Source organism: Littorina saxatilis, linkage group LG15 (genome assembly GCF_037325665.1).
Source record: "Littorina saxatilis isolate snail1 linkage group LG15, US_GU_Lsax_2.0, whole genome shotgun sequence".
Classification (NCBI taxonomy): Eukaryota; Metazoa; Mollusca; class Gastropoda; order Littorinimorpha; family Littorinidae; genus Littorina; species Littorina saxatilis.
In genome coordinates, this window is record NC_090259.1 from 32064771 (window position 1) to 32086945 (window position 22175).

At 44.1% G+C, this 22175-nt stretch overlaps 1 protein-coding gene across 9 annotated transcripts in view; it reads right to left on the reverse strand.

Moving 5' to 3' along the window:
• The window catches only part of LOC138949078 (ras GTPase-activating protein nGAP-like), a 220053-nt gene that overhangs the window by 107374 nt on the left and 90504 nt on the right, over positions 1–22175 (reverse strand). The window contains exon 1 of one of the 9 annotated variants that reach the window (XM_070320818.1): positions 3705–5020. The exons of the other annotated variants lie outside the window; for them this stretch is intronic. The gene's annotated coding sequence lies outside the window, so the exon portion shown is untranslated. Of the gene's footprint in view, positions 1–3704; positions 5021–22175 lie in introns of those variants that run through there. 9 annotated transcript variants of the gene reach the window in all.

Below are 22175 nucleotides of genomic sequence, written 5' to 3' on the forward strand. Positions count from 1 at the left end.
ACAGAGCAGAGTTATAGTACGCTTTTAGTTCTGGAGCTTCCAACGCTGGGCTTCTGTGCTAGATCAATGTAAGGTACTGGCGAACATTAAACGACATCAGGACTTGCCTGAATCGACTTTTATGGAAAGCTAAGGTTCACGACGAGTCGTCTGGAGTGGTTCTTGCACAGACATTCACAACTATCTGGCTTTTTCTAGTATGTAAGGACTGGAGGGGGTCTCAAACTCAAAAGTCTTCGCTTCTGGGCAGGATCATGTATAGTACCAATGAACTTAAAGTGGAAGTTTAAGCTTTTTCAAAGAGTCTCTCTCAGACTTTTATGGGGCTGGTACCTCTTGATTTTGCCTAAGTGGTGCTTAGAGTCAGGTTCGCAGTCTCGCTTGTTGTTGTACAGACTGAAGTTAAAAATGAGACGCCCACAAGTTGACCTTATGACTCTACAGAGACTTACTGTGCTAGCTAGCATGGAACATTAAATAACTAGACGAGTTTTCACAGACTGTCCGGACCGACTTTTACGGCAATTCACTTGCAAGATACCAACCACTCAGCCTTACGTTTGCAGACAACTTCAGAATGTCGCTTTCCGGCTTCGCAGAAAATGGAAAAAGTCGTCTGAACCTGAGGCTTTTGCGTCTGTGTAGAAGTGGTGTGGTACAGTTGTACATCAGATAATCCTTGGAGGTGTTTTTTTCTCCCCACTCACTGGTCATAATGCTATGGCAATTCATTGGCAAGACGCCATCCATTCATCAACAAGAGATATTTGCAGACAACTTCAGCATGTCGCTTTTATTTGCGTAAGAAATGCAGAAATGGCCGTTTGGAGCTTTTGCCTCTGTGTAGAACTATTCCGGAACTGTTCTACTTTAAAAAAAAAACACAAAAAACAAAACATTTACCAGAATCTGTGTTCTGGATTTAATGGCAATTCAATCAATCAATCAATCAATCAATATGAGGCTTATATCGCGCGTATTCCGTGGGTACAGTTCTAAGCGCAGGGATTTATTTATTTTTTTAATATTTTTATTCAAGGCGCAGGGATTTATTTATGCCGTGTGAGATGGATTTTTTTTTTACACAATACATCACGCATTCGAGAGAGAGAGAGAGAGAGAGAGAGAGAGAGAGAGAGAGAGAGAGAGAGAGAGAGAGAGAGAGAGAGAGAGAGAGAGAGAGAGAGAGAGAGAGAGAGAGAGAGAGATAGAGAGAGCGAGAGAGAGAGAGCGAGAGAGAGAGAGAGAGAGAAAGAGAGAGAGAGAGAGAGAGAGAGAGAGAGAGAGCGAGAGAGAGAGAGAGAGAGAGAGAGAGAGAGAGAGAGAAGAGAGAGAGAGGTGAGTGAAAGAAAGAGAGAGAGAGAGAGAGAGAGAGAGAGAGAGAGAGAGAGAGAGAGAGAGAGAGAGAGAGAGAGAGAGTCCCTAAAACGCAGCATGGGGTGCAGCAAAAAAAGGTGCATAGCCAATTTGCGGAAGAAAGACGCGTGAAAGGAGAACTTCATAATTAAGCCCAGCTGTGCGACTGCATAATTCCACCCTGTAACAAGCAAACCGTGCTAGAATACACACCGTCATCTTGAAGCTTCCTTCCTTCCTTCCCAGGGAAAATTGTATCTGTTCTACTACAAATGTGTCCAGGCTTGTGTGAAGAGCAACCCTTCCCTCAAGAATCCTTCCACTTGGACGCATAACAAAACGCAAGTGCCTGACTGCCAACTGTGCACAGTGGAATCATTTTGTTGAAATAATTGCGCATAATGTCACTTAAAAAATAAATTCAGAAAACGTTCCCGCTCTCCGGCAGAAGCTGCCAGGCAGTTGATTGTTGGTATGTGTCCGAGTGAAGGGATTCGGCTTATCCAGGATAAGAACCTCTTCAAAAGAAGGAAAACGTGTACCACGCAAGCGATAACGATGGGAAAAACAAAACGATGTTGATGTCATCGGTGACCTGAGAATCAGAGATAATATGATATAATTATATATGTGTCGTCAATACTGTTTTAAATTCACAAGGGAATGACTCGAACCCATACTAAGGATAAATGTTTCACGATAATCAGATTCAGTTGATTCCCATTATCTTCGTTATAACAATAAAGACACGTCACGAGCACCGGCTTGGTTAACGTAAGCACACACACACACACACACACACACACACACACACACACACACACACACACACACACACACACACACACATACACACACACACACACAGAGTAAAACAAGTCTGAAAGCAAACATGTAATTAGGTCAATATGACATGATTTTCATCTGAAAAGGCTGCGCAACAGAGCATGAAGCTTAAATTTCAGGAAAGCACGAACAGTGGCTGGAAATTCTAATCTTCTGCACACTAGATGTTTAACTTGGGTCTGCAGAAGCCCACAAAAGCTTTAAATTATACTGGCAAAACTTACTGACAGGGATGTCTCTTTAGTCTATAAAGTTTCGCTCCACGGTATTGTTAATTCAACCCTGCGGAGACTAGGGCCTAGATTTCTTTCTCTATTTGGTGTTTAACGTCGTTTTCAACCAGGAAGGTTATTATCGCGACGGTAGGGCCTAGATCGGAGATTAGGCTGAAGGGTTCTTTCTAAATTCTTAAGTGAAAGTATCCACTACCATGTTAGAGAAATGTCGTCATCAGCAAAGACGCAACATGTTTCTCATCACAGGTACCGCTCGCCAACAACATATTAATTAAATACTGGATGAATATCCTGTCTGTCTTCGCTGGGCCATAACTCACTGTAATTAAGTCAGCACGTGCGATGTAGGTATCAACAACGGCAAGCAAGCAAAATAACAAACAGTAAGTCATTTGTATTTTACAAAAGATACCGACAACATAGCAAAAGGAAGAAAAGAACTACAACAAAGGATATACCAACACAACAGTAACAACAGAAACAGCAACCCTGAAAAGAGACTGCTATAAGATAACCGGTATGTATGATAACATTAGGACGGTTTAATACATCGGAGTAAACCCATTTTGAATCACCACTAGGTTACGATAACGGTGGAACGCTCCACTTGGAATCAGATTTGAAACAAATGTCTGTGTATTTGCTTTTTAAAGGCTTTGACTGATGGAATATATTTTAATGCTGTTGGAAGTGAATTCCACACTGATGACCCTGAAAATGCAAGACTAGACTTGTACAAATCTAGTCGGGGGCGAGGTGGAATGAATTTACTAGAGAGAAAGAGAGAGAGAGAAAGAGAGAGAGAAAGAGAGAGAGAAAGAGAGAGAGAAAGAGAGAGAGAGAGAGAAAGAATTGAATAGAATTGAACTTTATTTAACAAGGATTAAGATTTAATGCTATGCCTTTTCTTACAATCTGTCCTTGGGACGCACGAGAGAGAGAGAGAGAGAGAGAGAGAGAGAGAGAGAGAGAGAGAGAGAGAGAGAGAGAGAGAGAGAGAGAGAGAGAGAGAGAGAGAGAGAGAGAGAGAGAGAGAGAGAGAGAGAGAAAACGTGTGTTTGCACAGCCACACGTACGAGTGTGTGTGTGTGTGCGTGCGTGTATGACGAGTGAGTGAGTGAGTGTGTGTGTGTGTCTTTCCAACAGCACAACATGCTACACTGAAAGCAATGGTTTTTTTTTATTAACATGCAGACTCTTGGCGAGATTCAAACAGTCTTAATACCAGACAACAATGAAACACAGACACTCAAAATCACTACTTACCAGCACTTGAAGTAGAGAAATGCCCAGAACAGCACTCAATACAACTCTTCTTGCACAACAGTACTTGGTCACGGATAATCTTCACACTTTAACCACCAACTGTCTCGGACACAAGCACTTTGTATAACTTGATCACAGAAGTCTTCAGCAGAATATGCACACACAGACTGTTTACTCTCAATTTTCAACACAATTCGTCATGACAATCGAGACAGAGGAAACACACTGCACACAAACAGGAAGCTTCTTGCATCCACCTATGTCTTTGGACGCATTCAGTCAAGTACACGGACTTCCTTTAGTGTGCGTCAGTTTGCACGGCTAGCGTACGTATTCTGGACCACGTATGAGCACTTAAAACCGACACAGACTATGTGGCAGCACTTAAAACCGACACAGACTATGTGGCAGCACTTAAAACCGACACAGACTATGTGGCAGCACTTAAAACCGACACAGACTATGTGGCAGCACTTAAAACCGACACAGACTATGTGGCAGCACTTAAAACCGACACAGACTATGTGGCAGCACTTAAAACCGACACAGACTATGTGTCTGAAAGGGGGCGGGTACTGTACTGGCTGACAGTGACCCAAATCAGAATCGATCCGAGGCTAACCGAGACTACATGGCTCGTAGAGTTGTAAAACAAGTGCTGGCTTTGATGGCGAGGACAGTGGGTTTTTTTTCTCCCCTCCCTCACTTCTCAGCGCAAAAACAAGACTGACTCAGTCGGAATGAAAAGGTGGCAGGTATTGTTCTGGCTGACAGTGACCCAAAAATCAGAATCGACCCAAGGCTAAACAAAGGCTAGCTCGCAGTGTTGTAAACAATACTGGCAGCACAATACATATTTTGGAATATTCGGGTACAAACCCGAAAGCGATTCTGTGTCTAATTTGAAAGTGGACAGGTGCTATACCAGCTGACAGCGACCCAAATCAGAATCGATCCAAGGCTAACCAAGACTGGTTCAGCACTGTAAACGCTACTGCCAGTACTGTACCTATTCTGGGTAACTAAAACAAATCTGACTGAAAACGGGGCGGGTAGTATACTGGTTGATGACGCAAAATCAGAATCGATCATCCAAAGGCACACAGTCTTACCAAAGGCTCGACAATTTCAGAACAACATTATGTGTAAACTGCCGAGCACAGAGCAGATCTACCTTTTTTGGATTACTCGTCAGCGCAAAACCGAAACTGGCTCCATGACTGGAAAGGGGGCGGGTACGCTACAGGAGGACAGTGACCCACATCACAATCGATCCAAGGCTAACGTTGCGAGACTGAGCTGAAAACGATACTGGCGCAGATGGCGAATTATCCTTCCCCCCCCCCCCACCCCCCCTTCACTTCCTCTTCTCATTCCGTCTAGCTTTTCAGGAAATCTTATAATGAGTGATCTAGTCATTCTGGATAACTCGATGCACGAACTAGAGGGGAACAGCTCTTGGCAAACAGTGTCGGTCTTTTTGCTATATACTACTTGGTGCAAATCGAATGCACACCGAGTCCTAGACAGGATCTCTTCCCCGTGCAATGATAGCGCATTGATTCCGAGACAGAGTTAGTTACTTTACTATACTCGGTGCAAATCTAATGATTCCTACACAAGGGTCCGTTCCTGGTAGTGCAATTGTTATGCTTGGATTCCAAGACAGAGTTACATTTACACACCCAGTTCGTTTCGCCTGCAGTTCCCAATTTCAAACTCAATCCCTAAAAATAAACCAAAGCTGCTGTAACTCTCAGAAAAACAAAAGGCGTTTATCTTGGACGTTTTCGAAGACTATAGAAGCAACAACAAAAATGCGATGAAACGTCTGGACCTGACTGAGAAACGTTAAACAGATGGCTATTTTCATTGATGCTTTCGAAGCCGAGCTGGAAGCAACAAGAAAATGCGATGAGATGTCTGAGACTGACTCAGAAACATAAGGCATGTATCCTTGACAGTACAAGAGAATTTCTGAAATGTCTACTACCTGAGACGATTTGCCTCGACGTTTTCAAAGAGCGAGAGCAACAAGAGAATTTCAGTGCTGAAATGTCTAAAACTACTACCATAACCCACACCGGCACAACTGTTTTAGTACTTCGCACTCTGAGAGGATAGAAGAGCAAAGACTCAGCGACGGCGGCGAGCACTTTGTTTTAAAGCTAACCAAGCTTGCTGTTATAGCGATATTCACTATCTCCTCACTTCGATCCAAACTCAGGGTAAGGTAAATGGGGTGCGGGGCGAGAGAAGATGGACGGGAGGTAATGGAGGGGTGGGGATGAGCGCGGGGATGGATGCGGAGTTGGGGTAGCTGTGGGGTTGAGGGTAGGAGTAGGAGTAAGGTTGAGTCATAGGCAAAAGCTCCGGTGTAACGTTTTCATCTTTCGCCGTGTTGATATTTCGATTCTCGGCCTCGTTGATCTGATATAAACTCTACACTGAACAAAAAAACACCCTTCGATAGTACTGATAAGCGACATTCATGGGGCCAAATTTGTCCAACCAATTTTTTTTTTAATCTAACTTGAAATTTGATTCATCCTCAAATGTTTCCCTTCTTACTCAAGGGACGTTATCACTCGGTACACGTTTTGGAAAAAAATCGATTTTGGGGGTGAAATCTATAAAAATTTCACCACCAATTTTCTTCACATGAAAGAAACTGACATGCTTTTTGTCCATAAACAATTTCACATCTTAATTTTACCAGGAAACAACATTTCAGTCTTGAGTATATATCGAGGGGGAAATATGTACACAGGCGAAAGATGAAATCGTGACATCGGGAAGAGAACAGACAGCAGCCAGAGGCGCTGATCAAATGATACAAGCTTGCAGAACTAGAGAGAATCGAATTCAACCTTCGCTCAGGTTTTCTTTGTGTATTTCTCATTTATGTCTTTCCGCCCATTGTGTCATTAATATTTAAAAACTTGTGTCCCTGCTGAAATGTCCAATTTTGTAAGATGATGTTTTTAACTAAAGTTTCACATTGATCTATTTGCCTGACCCATGCGGACTTGCGTGTTTCATCCCAATGATGAGAGCTGCTTGCCTTTGTAAAAAAAAAAAAAAAAAAAAAAAAAAAAAAAAAAAAAAGATTATAATTTTTTATAGTGTCCTGGCAGTTTCACAATCCTAGCACAGACTGAAGATGGGTATCTGTGAAGACTTTAACGAACTTTCCATCGACACCACTCAGGGGTGACTTTCTTCACCTAACCAACTGTGAAGAAACTTCAAGAAATCATATCGGTTTAGCCGATCTTCCTTCAATAACGGGGTGAACGCCCTGGCTTGGAGAAACAGTGTTATAAACAGCTTACACCTATTCCATGCCCTGTTTGTGATCGCATGATATGATGAAGCATTCCAGCTCTTTTGTTTGGGCTGAAGTGTATATATAGATCATGCTGTTTTTGCCATCTATTTTGCTCGACAGTGTTTGGCATGGGTGATATGGACCACGTGTTCAGTTTGGTATGGTTGCACGTGCTACCTTACCTCTTCTCCATTTCTCATTATATTTAGTCAAGTTTTGACTAAATATTTTAACATCGAGGGGGAATCGAAACGAGGGTCGTGGTGTATGTGCGTGCGTGTGTGTGTGCGTGCGTGTGTGTGTGTGTGTGTGTGTGTGTGTGTGTGTGTAGAGCGATTCAGACTAAACTACTGGACCGATTTTTATGAAATTTGACATGAGAGTTCCTGGGTATGAAATCCCCGAACGTTTTTTTCATTTTTTTGATAAATGTCTTTGATGACGTCATATCCGGCTTTTCGTGAAAGTTGAGGCGGCACTGTCACGCCCTCATTTTTCAACCAAATTGGTTGAAATTTTGGTCAAGTAATCTTCGACGAAGCCCGGACTTCGGTATTGCATTTCAGCTTGGTGGCTTAAAAATTAATTAATGACTTTGGTCATTAAAAATCTGAAAATTGTAAAAAAAAATTTTTTTTTTTAAAACGATCCAAATTTACGTTTATCTTATTCTCCATCATTTTCTGATTCCAAAAACATATAAATATGTTATATTCGGATTAAAAACAAGCTCTGAAAATTAAATATATAAAAATTATTATCAAAATTTTTTTTCGAAATCAATTTAAAAACACTTTCATCTTATTCCTTGTCGGTTCCTGATTCCAAAAATATATAGATATGATATGTTTGGATTAAAAACACGCTCAGAAAGTTAAAACGAAGAGAGGTCCAGAAAAGCGTGCTATCCCTCTCAGCGCAACAAATACCCCGCTCTTCTTGTCAATTCCACGGGCACTGCCTTTGCCACGGGCGGTGGAGTGACGATGCTACGAGTATACGGTCTTGCTGCGTTGCGTTGCGTTGAGTTTCATTCTGTGAGTTCGACAGCTACTTGACTAAATATTGTAGTTTCGCCTTACGCGACTTGTTTCTTGTTTGCAGGGCTCGAACACTACTTTCAAATACTTACCGAAGGTATTAGCTTCTGCCTAAACAAGCTTTAATTCTGGTGACAAAGAATGAGGATGATAATCGTTTGTTCATGTCAACGCTTGTATTTAAATTCACACTACATAATCCTCACTGACTTTATCAAATACCAAAGGCATAACCTTTGAAAGGGCTTTACTGCGACGATGAAGTTTTAATTTTGGTACCACGGAATGAGGATGAAATTCATGAATTCCACCGCTTCTCATTCCCTCTGTATAATCCTCACTTACGGGTGTTGTCTACATTTAGATGTATCTAGTGATTGACCTCCCTTTGTCTCTTAATCTGACGACACACAGTCCACACAGTCACATGAAACTTTTTTCTCAAGTATCTACTGTCTACACTTGTAGTTGTACGAGAACTAAACACTGAATCAGTCCTCCAAATGCACTTGGCCGAGAACAAGGACTACAGGAGATTGATTGCTTTCGTAACAGGACGTAATTAAAGGGGAGATCACATGTCGCATGGAATTCCGCAGTACCACAAGAGAAACACATACAGTCTGTGGCTGTTGCCGTCAGTTCGGTCTGTCGTTCCACGCAATTACCAGTCAGTGGATTAATTTCCAGTGTGGATTGCGTTTAATGACGTAATCGCTAATTGCTGGTCATTAGGACTACAAGTGGCAAGCTGGGGAAAGTCATGTAAACACTAATATGGGGGAGGGAAAGCCATTCCCCAAAGTGTCAATGCACCGAAGGATGGGATGAGATACAATGAGAGGAAGCAGGTGGCGGAACTGCGAAAACATATGTAATCATTATATTACTTTGATAGGGTCCGGGTTGAATGAGTTAAAACGATTTACAACGTAGAACAGCCTTTGTAGAGTTCATAGTGCAAACCACACTAGAGACGATAGTGTACAGAGTTTATTGAGTACATACATGTGTAAATACTGTATCTGATTTCAAGAAATCCCCTGGGCTGGTAATCAGTAACGCAGTGAGGAAAAACGCATTAATCACTTACGCATAGCTTTAACAAACGCCTCTTTAGCAATTAATTTGTCGGCACATTGATTTAAGCTTGATAATACCACACGTGCGAAAGCGTGGAGTAACTCTAAGAGGAAGTTGCATGTACCCCACAGCAAGAACACAGCAAGTATCTGCATTAGAAAAAAGGTTATTTTTTAATAACTATATGTGCCTTGTTGATATTGTTGATATTGTTGATATTGCACGCAGCACAGAATCGGTCCGCCAACGGATAGACCTCTCCCATACATATGTCCTGCTCGGAGCAAACGACCTGTCGTCACGGTAGCAGAAAACTAAGTGCCCCCTCCCCCCACCACTACTATCACCCCCACCCTATCCGGAGCTCTTTCGGACGAATAGACAGTCAGATTCAGCTTGAACGATCACCAGACGACAGTGACTTATCAGATCCCCTTTATCCTCCCCAATGTCCTGGTCGTCTAGGTCTTCCTGTTTTTTCCCCCAACTGGTCGGGTTAAAACTTCACTCTTTTTAACAAAAATCTTTCGATTTTTTTCAGCAGGGGATGAGATTGATGATTGTGGTGTGCATGTATTTGACCGTATTTCTTCCCCCTCATCCGTTAGTATTGACTGATTGACTGGTTGATTGACTGACTGATTGATTGACTGATTGATTGATTGACTGATTGATTGATTGACTGATTGATTGATTGACTGATTGACTGACTGATTGATTGACTGACTGACTGATTGATTGATTGACTGACGATCAGACACACGGAGAGAAAGACACGGGAAGTCAGACATCGTCTTTAGGGCGACTCGAGAGGGGAATGATCTTATCGGTAGCCCATATCGTACCATCCACTTTTCCCGACTTTCAGGAACACCTAAACATCTAACGTCAGTCTGGATTGATAAGTCAGACAGATTCCTTTTTACCGGTTCGCAGATCACCTCGAAAACACGCGGATATAAGTGATCAACATCGACAGTGCCTATTTCGTTCACTTCAAGGCACACTACTTCTTGTGAAGACAGTTGGGATATGATAACCATCTGAGACCTGACCAGGCTTGAAGATGGGATAAGACCACCCCTCCACTTGGTCACATACCAACAATCAGCACCCTCTGTTTTTGCTGTACTGAGCTGGACTTTTTGACGAATTAATTTCTTTAAAACGGAATTATTTCATCAAAAATTCCACTTCCCTTTTCTCTCTCTCTCTCTCGTTCTCTCATCCTCTCTCCCTCTTTCTGTCTCTATCCCTCTTTCTCTCTCTGTCGTTCTCTCATCCTCTCTCCCTCTTTCTGTCTCTATCCCTCTTTCTGTCTCCCAACACCTTCACCGACCCCGTCCCTACCCCAACCCTCACCACCACGACACTGCACTGAGCCACCAGGGATGCAGCCGACGACGGAGGAGCTCCCGCCTCAACAGTCATCGCGGATGGGTGGCGGCCACAGAGCGCCGCCCCCCGACCGCATGGAGCCCGTCCAACCCCACGCAGACGGAGGACAGCGGAGTCCAGTGCAGCGTGCAGACGGCGACCCACCCTACGACAGCCAGCGGGACCCGGCACGGGACTCGCCCCAACACGTCCTCTCGTCCCACGACTTCCCAGCGCTGCCCCATCGGCCGCCCCAGTCCCCTGTTGCCAGCCCCTCCACCTCCAGCGCAGATGGCTTTACCCCTTTTTGGCGTGACGCTGACCATAGGGACACCCTTGCGGGCAGGGGGCGGGGTAGAGGCTCTCCGACGACCAGCAGTCACCCTCACGACAGTGGCGGGCGCGGCGGGGATCTGGGTGGCGTACCGAGGGCACGGCTAGACGGCGGCGGTGATGGAAACACGGCCACAGCCGAACCTCCAGGCGTGATGACGCGCAGCAGGCTACAGACGGGCTCCACCTCTGGAACTCCCCGTGGACCAAACCACGGCACCAAGACGCAGCGCCAAGGTCGTATCGACATCATGCTTGGCGGCGGCAACAGAGCGCCTGTTCCTGGGACGCAGGGTGATCCTGACCCCGGCACTCACCGGCGTCAGGGCCGCAGCGCCGACAAGCAGAGAGACAACAGCAGCATGTGACGGTGCGGCAACGATAGGCCAAACAACGTACCGAGAGATAGTGCAAAGAGTATCATTCGTTTCCTGAGTTGGAACATCGATGGACTCGCAACGAAAATAGCAGACCCCGATTTCGTGAGTTATATACACAACTTTAACGTCGTTTGCCTAGTTGAAACGTTCCTGGATAAATCGTTCATTTTGAGTAACACGTTCTGCGACTTTGTAGTATTTTCGAGCTCGGCTGTCAAACTGACTGACAAAGGCCGTAGGTCAGGTGGGGTCATTATACTGGTAAAAAAGGAAATAGCTAAATTGTTTGATGCGATTGAGGTAACGTACGATCACATGGTCTGTCTCAAAATATCGAAGACACTGTGGAATCTGGACAAAGATGTTATATACCTAGCTGCGTATATCCCTCCCCAAACTTCACCGTACTATGATACCTCCCAGGCCAAATGTCACATTGAACAAACTGAACTATGTATGTTAGACATGTTAGAAAGGTACGGAGAAGTTTACATCATCCTATGTGGGGACATGAACGCAAGAACTGGGTCCTTGCAAGCTATTGCTGACTCAGAAAATCAGCTAGACGACCCGTGCAACCATCAAGTTCTGTATAGCCCTTCTCGATTGTCAGAGGATCGGACAATTAACACGTTTGGCTGGGAACTCTTGTCGTTATGTTCTAGTTTTGGTCTGTGTCTGCTAAATGGTTTTTGCACGCCCTCTTCGTCTAAGCATTTTACATACATATCCAGACATGGAAATAGTGTAAACGACTACTTTATCATCTCAGAAGAGTTATCATCCCTCTGCCTGGGCTTGACCGTCGAAGAGAGAATTGAATCCCCCCATATGCCGCTATGCTTAACACTTACAGGCCCCACTAACAAGAACACAGGGCAAACAGAAAACGAAACAAAGAAAGGGGTACGAGTTAAGATGTCATGGGATACACATAAAGAACATGAGGTAAGAGAGCTTATTGACTCGGAATCATTCGCTGGTAAACTCGAAGAGGCGGGGCAGATGATAAGTGGGGATATTGATGGATCAGTAAAGTTGTTCAACCGTGCCCTTAAGGAGGTAACTAAGCCAATGGAAATTACTGTTAAGAATGGTTCTGTTTCGGTCGGTGAGAAAAACAAATGGTTTGACTTTGAATGTCAACAGCAAAAAAAGTTGACACGAAAAGCTCTTCGAAGGTACAAGAAAAACAAGACAGCTCTTGACATGGAGAAGAGAACAGATACAATCAGTTTTAAAGAATGTGAAAAAGAAACAGAGCGGTGTAAAACGGTATATTTAGATGAAAGGAAGAAGTACAACCAGCTGCTGAAAAATAAAAAGATTACATTTAAACAGAACAAAGTGTCACTTTTACTTGCCAGCATTCATGACCCCCAAAGCTTTTGGAGGGAAATTAGAAAATTCAAGAGAAAGGGAAGAAGCTCGCCTAGCATTAGTAAAGATGACTGGTTTAACCATTTTAACGGCGTGTTTAATAATTTAGCTGCTGGAGCGACTCCAGTTCAGCAAACCGAGTTATCTGCGGAAGAGGTCCCGGACCTCGACATGGATGAGCTAAATAAAGATATATCTGAAGGAGAGGTAAGAGAAGCCATTAGAGGGCTGAAAAAAGGCAAAGCAACAGGTATAGATGAAATCCCAAACGAGTTGCTTCGCATCGCAGGTGATGATGTTACTACTTACCTGGTAGAGCTTTTTAACAAACTGTTCCACACAGGAACATACCCAGCTGAGTGGGCCAAAGCCATTATTCACCCAATCTTCAAAAAAGGCAACGATGAGAACCCTGACAATTACAGGGGCGTGTCGCTGCTAAGCTGTGTCAGTAAACTGTATACTGCCATCATTAACAATAGATTGACTAAGTGGGCTGAAATGAACAATGTCATGTCTGAGTCCCAAGCTGGATTCAGAAAAGGGTATACGACAGTGGACCATATTTTCACGTTATATGCAGCTGTAAGCAAGCAACTTAAACAACACAAGAAACTGTATGTGGCCTTTGTGGACTTCCAAAAGGCGTTCGACACTGTCAAAAGAGATGTACTATGGAATGTACTGCTCAAGATCGGCATTGGGGGAAAAATGCTTCAAACACTCAGAGCAATGTACTCAAACGTATTATCTTGTGTTCGGTGTAACTCTGACTACACGGCCTTTTTTGAGTGTATGCAAGGTCTCAAACAAGGATGCTTGGCAAGCCCAATCCTGTTCTCTTTTTTGATTAACGAACTTGCGTCTGAAATGATTCTAAAAGGGAGGCATGGAATTCAACTTCTTCCGGGTGAAATTGAACTATTTATCATGATGTTTGCTGACGACATAGCATTGCTTTCAGTGACACCGGTGGGACTACAAAACCAGTTAAATATATTGCATGAAGTTGCCAACAGATTAGGTTTAAAGGTAAACAAAGAAAAAACAAAAGTGTTGGTATTTCGCAACGGTGGATACTTGGGGAAAAACGAAGCCTGGACATTTGGTCACGACAACATGTACGTTACCAACTCGTATAAATATCTCGGCTTAACCTTGACCACCAAAGTTTCCATCCAACGATGCTTTGAAGACTCTATTGTACGAGCTAAGCGTGGTGTTATCGACATTTTTAGAGTTTTGTGGAATATTGGATGTTATGATCTAAACCTTTTTTTCACACTCTTTGATACACAGATTACCCCCATATTGCTATACGGTTCAGAAATGTGGGGTTGTTTTGATTGCTCTAACATTGAAAAGGTACACATGTTCGCATGCAAACGGATAATAGGTGTTTCCCCCCAAAGTCCCAACTGCATGGTATACGGAGAACTCGGTAGATTTCCCCTATCAGTCCTCGCTGCTACCAGATGCGTTAAATATTGGTTGCGGCTAAATCGCCTCCCCAACACAAGATATGTAAAAATGGCCCATGTGATGATGAGGAACATGGCAGACAGAGGGACAGACAATTGGTCCGCTAGGGTCAGAAACCTCCTATGTGAAAATGGGTTTGGACATGTGTGGACGTACGGCTATGTCGGCAACGAAAAACACTTTATCAAGGCTTTTCAACAACGCCTAAAAGACTGCTTTACCCAGAACTGGCATAGTAAGCTAGAAGACAGTGAGAGGTATGACACATACAAATTGTTTAAACCTGACTTTGGAAGAGAAAAGTACCTTGACCAAATAGACAATCCATATATCCAAAAAGTGTTCACAAAACTCAGACTTGGGGTTTCACCCCTGATGTGCAACAAACAGAGATATTCTGCAAACGGTTCCCATGTTTGCCCACTTTGCAGATACCCTCACGAAAACGAGCACCACTTTCTTTTTAAGTGTCCAGTATACTCTGATATAAGAGAAACTTACCTAGGAAATGTCTTTGAAATCGGTCAACTAGAAAACTCGTCAATGCAGATACTACTAACACAAAACAAAAGTAGGTTGTGGGCACTCTCCCGGTATACATTTTATGCATTCAGGCATCGACAGCAACTGCTAGGCTAAAATGAATGTGTGTAAATGATTTTCGATCGCTATGTTCCAACCCTTAGCACTGTATTATGCACTTGTTCTTACTTGTTTGTGAGAGAGTATACATTGAATGGAAACTCTACTCCCCCCCTTGTACAAACACAACAGTGTGGTTTACAATAAAATTTCTGAGTTCTGAGTTCTGAGTTCTCTCTCTCTCTCTCTCTCGTTCTCTCGTCCTCTCTCCCTCTTTCTGTCTCTATCCCTCTTTCTGTCTCTCTCTCTCTCTCTCTCTCTCTCTCTCTCTCTCTCGTTCTCTCATCCTCTCTCCCTCTTTCTGTCTCTATCCCTCTTTCTCTCTCTGTCGTTCTCTCATCCTCTCTCCCTCTTTCTGTCTCTCTGTCTCTTTCTCTTTCTCTCTCTCGTTCTCTCATCCTCTTTCTGTCTCTGTCTCTCTTTCTCAGTCTCTCTCTCTCGTTCTCTCATCCTCTTTCTGTCTCTCTCCCTCTTTCTCTCTCTCGTTCTCTCATCCTCTCTCCCTCTTTCTGTCTCTCTCTCTCTCTTTCTCGTTCTCTCATCCTCTTTCTGTCTCTCTCCCTCTTTCTCTCTCGTTCTCTCACCCTCTCTCTGTCTCTCTTTCTCTCTCTCTCGTTCTCTCATCCTCTTTCTGTCTCTCCCCCTCTTTCTCTCTCTCTCGTTCTCTCATCCTCTCTCCCTCTTTCTGTCTGTCTGTCTGTCTGTCTGTCTCTCTCTCTCTCTCTCTCTCTCTCTCTCTCTCTCTCTCTCTCTCTCTCTCTCTCTCTCTCTCTCTCTCTCTCTCTCTCTCTCTCTCTCTCAGACTGTTGGTCTGTTGGTATGTGACCAAGTGGAGGGATGGTTCTGTCCCGAGTAAAAGCCTGGCATTTGCTTGAGTTCGTGTCCTAGCTGCATTTTTGTCAATTGTTTCATGTCATGTGTTTTGAATAAAATTGTGTTTAAACCAAAAGCCCTGGCATTTGCTTGAGTTCGTGTCCTAGCTGCATTTTTGTCAATTGTTTCATCTCATGTGTTTTGAATAAAATTGTGTTTAAACCAAAAGCCCTGGCCAGATGTGAGATTGTGAGCCGAACTGTTATCACGGGAAAGAGTCATTAAGCCTTTCTTTCTTTCTTTATTTGGTGTTTAACGTCGTTTTCAACCACGAAGGTTATATCGCGACGGGGAAAGGGGGGAGATGGGATAGAGCCACTTATCAATTGTTTCTTGTTCACAAAAGCACTCATCAAAAATTTGCTCCAGGGGCTTGCAACGTAGTACAATGTATTACCTTACTGGGAGAATGCAAGTTTCCAGTACAAAGGACTTAACAATTCTTACATACTGCTTGACTAAAATCTTTACAAAAATTGACTATAAATTATTCTATACAAGAAACACTTAACAAGGGTAAAAAGAGAAACAGAATCCGTTAGTATGAGTTATTTCTAATATGCTGACTGTTAGCAAATGATAACAAGACATGTCGAGAAAAAAGATATCAAGCATGAGCCTTTTAGGCGAATGCTGATATCGTTTGTGAGACATGTCTGTTATCATTTGCTAACAGTCAGCATATTAGAAATAACGGTTTTATTACCGTTTAATTCGATCAAAAGAAATTTCGAAGCAACCCCGCGAATTAGACAGAACAGCCGCAATGGGAACTTGAGCGCTTCTCACCTGATTATGCCTGTCAGTCAAAAAATTCTCGTGACCTGAGTCAGCCAATCAGAGTAACACACCTCACGTGATGAATATTCACAGGTCAAATGCCTTTGACACACAATAATCTCACAATTTGTTTGTTTGTTTGCTTAACGCCCAGCCGACCACGAAGGGCCATATCAGGGCGGTGCTGCTTTGACATTTAACGTGCGCCACACACAAGACAGAAGTCGCAGCACAGGCTTCATGTCTCACCCAGTCACATTATTCTGACACCGGACCAACCAGTCCTAGCACTAACCCCATAATGCCAGACGCCAAGCGGAGCAGCCACTAGATTGCCAATTTTAAAGTCTTAGGTATGACCCGGCCGGGGTTCGAACCCACGACCTCCCGATCACGGGGCGGACGCCTTACCACTAGGCCAACCGTGCCGGTAATAATAATCTCACAAGATAAACCATGTTGAACATGCGTTTCGGTTGCTTCGCTTTTTCTCGTTGAACAGAGAGCGACAGATTTAGAACCGACTCCAGGCGGATGGGAAATCAATCAATCAATCAATGAGTCTTATATCGCGCATATTCCGTGGGTACAGTTCTAGGCGCTCTGCAGTGATGCCGTGTGAGATGAAATTTTATACGGCCAGTAGATTACAGCCATTTCGGCGCATATTTACCTTTCACGGCCTATTATTCCAAGTCACACGGGTATAGGTAGACAATTATTAACTGTGCCTAAGCAATTTTGCCAGGAAAGACCCTTTTGTCAATCGTGGGATCTTTAACGTGCACACCCAATGTAGTGTACACGGGGGGAGGGTTCGGACACCGAAGAGAGTCTGCACACAAAGTTGACTCTGAAATAAATTTCCGCCGAACCTGGGATCGAACTCACGCTGACAGCGGCCAACTGAATACAAATCCAGCGCGCTGCCAACTGAGCTATATCCCCGCCGTAAAGATACATTTGATGTAAAGCGAGTGGCGCAATTTTACTTGATTTTTCGGAACTTTGATCATTTAGATTTCAAGTGAGCGGTCGGCATTGCGCACTCAGACGATGGGCGGTGCCTTGCTGTTCCGTTACGCACCCACCGACAAAACTCGCTTTTCGGTATTTTGTTTAGATAAAGAGAGTATTACCTGACAGCATTCGAAGTGTCATTCTTTAGAATAGATCACGCTGATAATTATTGTTGAATTACATTTTTACTTTGTCTTGTCAATTTTTAGCGTGATAAACAAAAAGGGTCCCTGCCTGAACGTTATAACATTTAGAGGGTCACCTAGAATCCGTCCTGATTGGCCAAAAAGCCATATGGGGCACTGAATTGGTAATAATCGCCTCTTACGACATGCTGGGGAGCATAGGGTACCCGCGAGGGGTGTAATTAAGCCTTTAGGGTATCTTTAAAATCCCGTCGCGATATAACCTTCGTGGTTGAAAACGACGTTAAACACCAAATAAAGAAAAAGAAATCTTTAAAATCTGTTTTTGGACGTTGTCCACCGCTTCCTCGTGACCCCATTAGTCCTTGTTTCTTCTGTCCCACTCCCTCTATATAAGGAAAATCCCAGACATAGCAAGTACAAGACACAGACGAACGGAACGTGTACTCAGTGATCGCCGCCAGTGTGATTTATCACACTGATTATTTCTCCGTCCAAGCTCCAAACGTTCTCCACCCCCCCCCCCCCAAAAAAAAAAAAAAAAAAAAAAACCCGTTGAAGGGAAGAGAACAGTCTATCAGGAAGTGAACGTCAAACTGACGATTTGTCTGGTATTTAAGTTTGCACTCCACCCCACCCCCCCCCCCTCGAAAAAAACCCACAACCCCCACCCCCCAAAAAAAACCAACCCACACCAGAAAACAAACAAACAATCGAAAACAGAATGATACGGTTCAACTTGAGCACATCGTCCTTGCCACTACACTGAAAAAAAGGTATACATTTTCTTTTTTTTCAGTAGAAGGGCACATCTCAGCCAATCCATCCTAGGGGTCAGATCACACCAACTCTAAGGTCAAAGGCCCAGCGAAAGCAGAACAAAAATAAGACAGTGAAGAAGATGGAGCTCCCATTGATCGACAAGATTCAGGTGATTTATCTTGTGATTTACCGTGTTTTACGTCTGAGGTCACCGTCTGCCTCACCCCTCTGCCATTTCTTCCTTCTTTCTCGTCCAGTAACAAATACAGGAAGTAACACCCGGAATAGGCTGAGAAGAGCCCCCCCCCCCCCCACCCCCCCTAAAAAAAACCAAAAAAAAACACACACAAAAACGAAAGAAAGAAAGAAAGAAATACCAACAACAAACAAACAAACAAAACAACATCAACGGCAGAACACAACACACACATCTAGGTTTAAGACGACGAAGAAGCCGACGAGGAGGACGAAGAAGACATTGCCGAAGACCAACTAGACACCATACAAAGCAGAAGACAATGTACTACAAGAACTCGTAGAACGACAACGACGACGAAGAGAAGAAGAAAGCAAAGACAATGACGAAGACCAACAAGAAGAAATCGCCCTAGAGAAGATGGCCAAGTGATGACTGCAACGACGAAGAAGGAGAAAACGAAGAAAACGACCAACACCATCAGCAAAAATGACCCAGGAGATGAAGACCTACGGTCCATCGATCGACAAGGTTGTGGGGTTAGGAGGGGGGGGGGGGGGGTGGGGCGGGATGATTTATCTAGTCCTTGGCCTGCCCAGTACCTCCCGGTTCCCTTCCCCACATCTGTCTCATCACCTCTCTCTCTCTCCCTTTCTCTCTCTCTCTCTCTCCCTCTCTCGTTCTCTCATCCTCTCTCTCTCTCGTTCTCTCATCCTCTCTCTCTCTCCCTTTCTCTCTCTCTCTCTCTCTCTCTCTCTCTCGTTCTCTCATCCTTTCTCTCTCTCTCTCTCTCTCTCGTTCTCTCATCCTCTCTCTCTCTCTCCCTCTCTCTCTCTCTCTCTCTCTCTCTCGCTCTCTCTCTCGTCCTCTCATCCTCTCTCTCTCTCCCTTTCTCTCTCTCTCTCGTTCTCTCATCCTCTCTCTCTCTCCCTTTCTCTCTCTCTCTCTCGTTCTCTCATCCTTTCTCTCTCTCTCTCCCTCTCTCTCTCTCTCGTTCTCTCATCCTCTCTCCTGCTCTCTTTCTGTTTCTCTCTAGCTTCGCTCTCTCTCTCCCTTTCTCTCTCTCTCGTTCTCTCTCCCTCTTTCTGTCTCTCTCTATCTTCACTCTCTCTCTCTCTCGCGCTCTCTCTCTCTTCTTCTCGCTCTCTCTCTCTCTCTCTCTCTCTCTCTCTCTCTCTCTCTCTCTCTCTCTCTCCCCCCCGCTCTCAGACGCCGCCAACGAGATTATAGAGATGGACGTTCCGGTCTGCCGAACTGACCACACTACGTCAAGCTGTCTTGGGAGGAGTCTGGAAGTGGTGGGGGGCGGGGGTTGGGAGGTCAAGCTGAGGAACAGTGCTACCTGTCTTTTGTCTTCAACCTTGTCATAAGCATTTGTATTCACCTGAACGAACCAATATTTGTGCCATTTCAGGAATTGTAAAGGAATACTACCCACCTTGTGAGTACATCACGTGTCTGTCTACACCTGAACAACGAAGCTTTACGAGATGAAATTTAAAAAAATAAAAAATAAAAAACAGAGAAAAAATAACAACTACCACCAACAACACAAGGGCAAAAAGTGCTGAGAACTGCAGGCAAATACGAAGCGAGAGCTTTGCGGAACAATGTAAATCTTCTAGAACTGGGGGGAAAAAAAACCCACACAAAATACCCAAATAAAAACAGAAAATAAACTTTAAAAAAAGAAAAGAAAACAAAAAAGAAAAGAACCTATACTGAAATATCAGTACATGTATTCTCAAAACCAAACACTATGCATGGTTTACCCAAACATAGCGAAATGACAGCGACAACACGTAACCCACCAAAGCAAGCCACAACAGTAAACGACGACCTTCAACGAAGAACACGTTGCTGCGTTGCCGTGTTCTCATGACAGGGGTTAACCCTGTCATTCCACTTGACGCCAAAGATATTAGCCTGTAGCCTTGAAGTCTCGGAGACAGCGATTGAGACAGATATTAGCCTGTAGCCTTGAAGTCTCGGAGACAGCGATTGAGAAAGAAATTAGCCTGTAGCCTTGAAGTCTCGGAGACAGCGATTGAGAAAGATATTAGCCTGTAGCCTTGAAGTCTCGGAGACAGCGATTGAGAAAGATATTAGCCTGCAGCCTTGAAGTCTCGGAGACAGCAATTGAGAAAGATATTAGCCTGTAGCCTTGAAGTCTCGGAGACAGCGATTGAGAAAGATATTAGCCTGTAGCCTTGAAGTCTCGGAGACAGCGACTGAGAAAGATATTAGCCTGTAGCCTTGAAGTCTCGGAGACAGCGATTGAGAAAGATATTAGCCTGTAGCCTTGAAGTCTCGGAGACAGCGATTGAGAAAGATATTAGCCTGTAGCCTTGAAGTCTCGGAGACAGCGATTGAGAAAGATATTAGCCTGTAGCCTTGAAGTCTCGGAGACAGCGATTGAGAAAGATAATAGCCTGTAGCCTTGAAGTCTCGGAGACAGCGATTGAGAAAGATATTAGCCTGTAGCCTTGAAGTCTCGGAGACAGCGATTGAGAAAGATATTAGCCTGTAGCCTTGAAGTCTCGGAGACAGCGATTGAGAAAGAAATTAGCCTGTAGCCTTGAAGTCTCGGAGACAGCGATTGAGAAAGATATTAGCCTGTAGCCTTGAAGTCTCGGAGACAGCGATTGAGAAAGATATTAGCCTGTAGCCTTGAAGTCTCGGAGACAGCGATTGAGAAAGATATTAGCCTGTAGCCTTGAAGTCTCGGAGACAGCGACTGAGAAAGATATTAGCCTGTAGCCTTGAAGTCTCGGAGACAGCGATTGAGAAAGATATTAGCCTGTAGCCTTGAAGTCTCGGAGACAGCGATTGAGAAAGATATTAGCCTGTAGCCTTGAAGTCTCGGAGACAGCGATTGAGAAAGATATTAGCCTGTAGCCTTGAAGTCTCGGAGACAGCGATTGAGAAAGATATTAGCCTGTAGCCTTGAAGTCTCGGAGACAGCGATCGAGAAAGATATTAGCCTGTAGCCTTGAAGTCTCGGAGACAGCGATTGAGAAAGATATTAGCCTGTAGCCTTGAAGTCTCGGAGACAGCGATTGAGAAAGATATTAGCCTGTAGCCTTGAAGTCTCGGAGACAGCGACTGAGACACGGAGAGACAAGCACTAAGTTGTTAGCCCTGTCTGATCAGCACACAATGATCAGCTCTTAACCTGATTTTGTTTCTTAACACTTTCTACCCCACCTTTGTTGACCAAGTTTTTTTTTTTTTTTGCCGAGACCAGCTGTGCTGCAGCAGGTCACTCAGAATTGTAGTAACTGTGTACCAACTGTGTATCAACACACTGGAATGCAGGCGTTAGATGGACGTTACAGGAAGCGACTGAAGCTAACAGTCAGAGCGGATATATCCGTACCTGGTCAGATATGAGTGGGTATGGATATATATCCGTACCTGGGGGACAATGAGTTAAAGCGACTACCGTGCTTAAAGCCTTACAGTGTGCAAATAGGTCCACCTCTTTCTACCCCGACCCGACCCGACCCCACCCCCCCCCCCCCCCCAAAAAAAAAGAAGAAAAAAAAGAAGAAAAAAAAGAAGAAAAAAAGAAACAAACAAACAAAACCTCCACTAAATTAACAACGACGTCACCAAACCCATCAAAGCCAGCCACAACGATCGA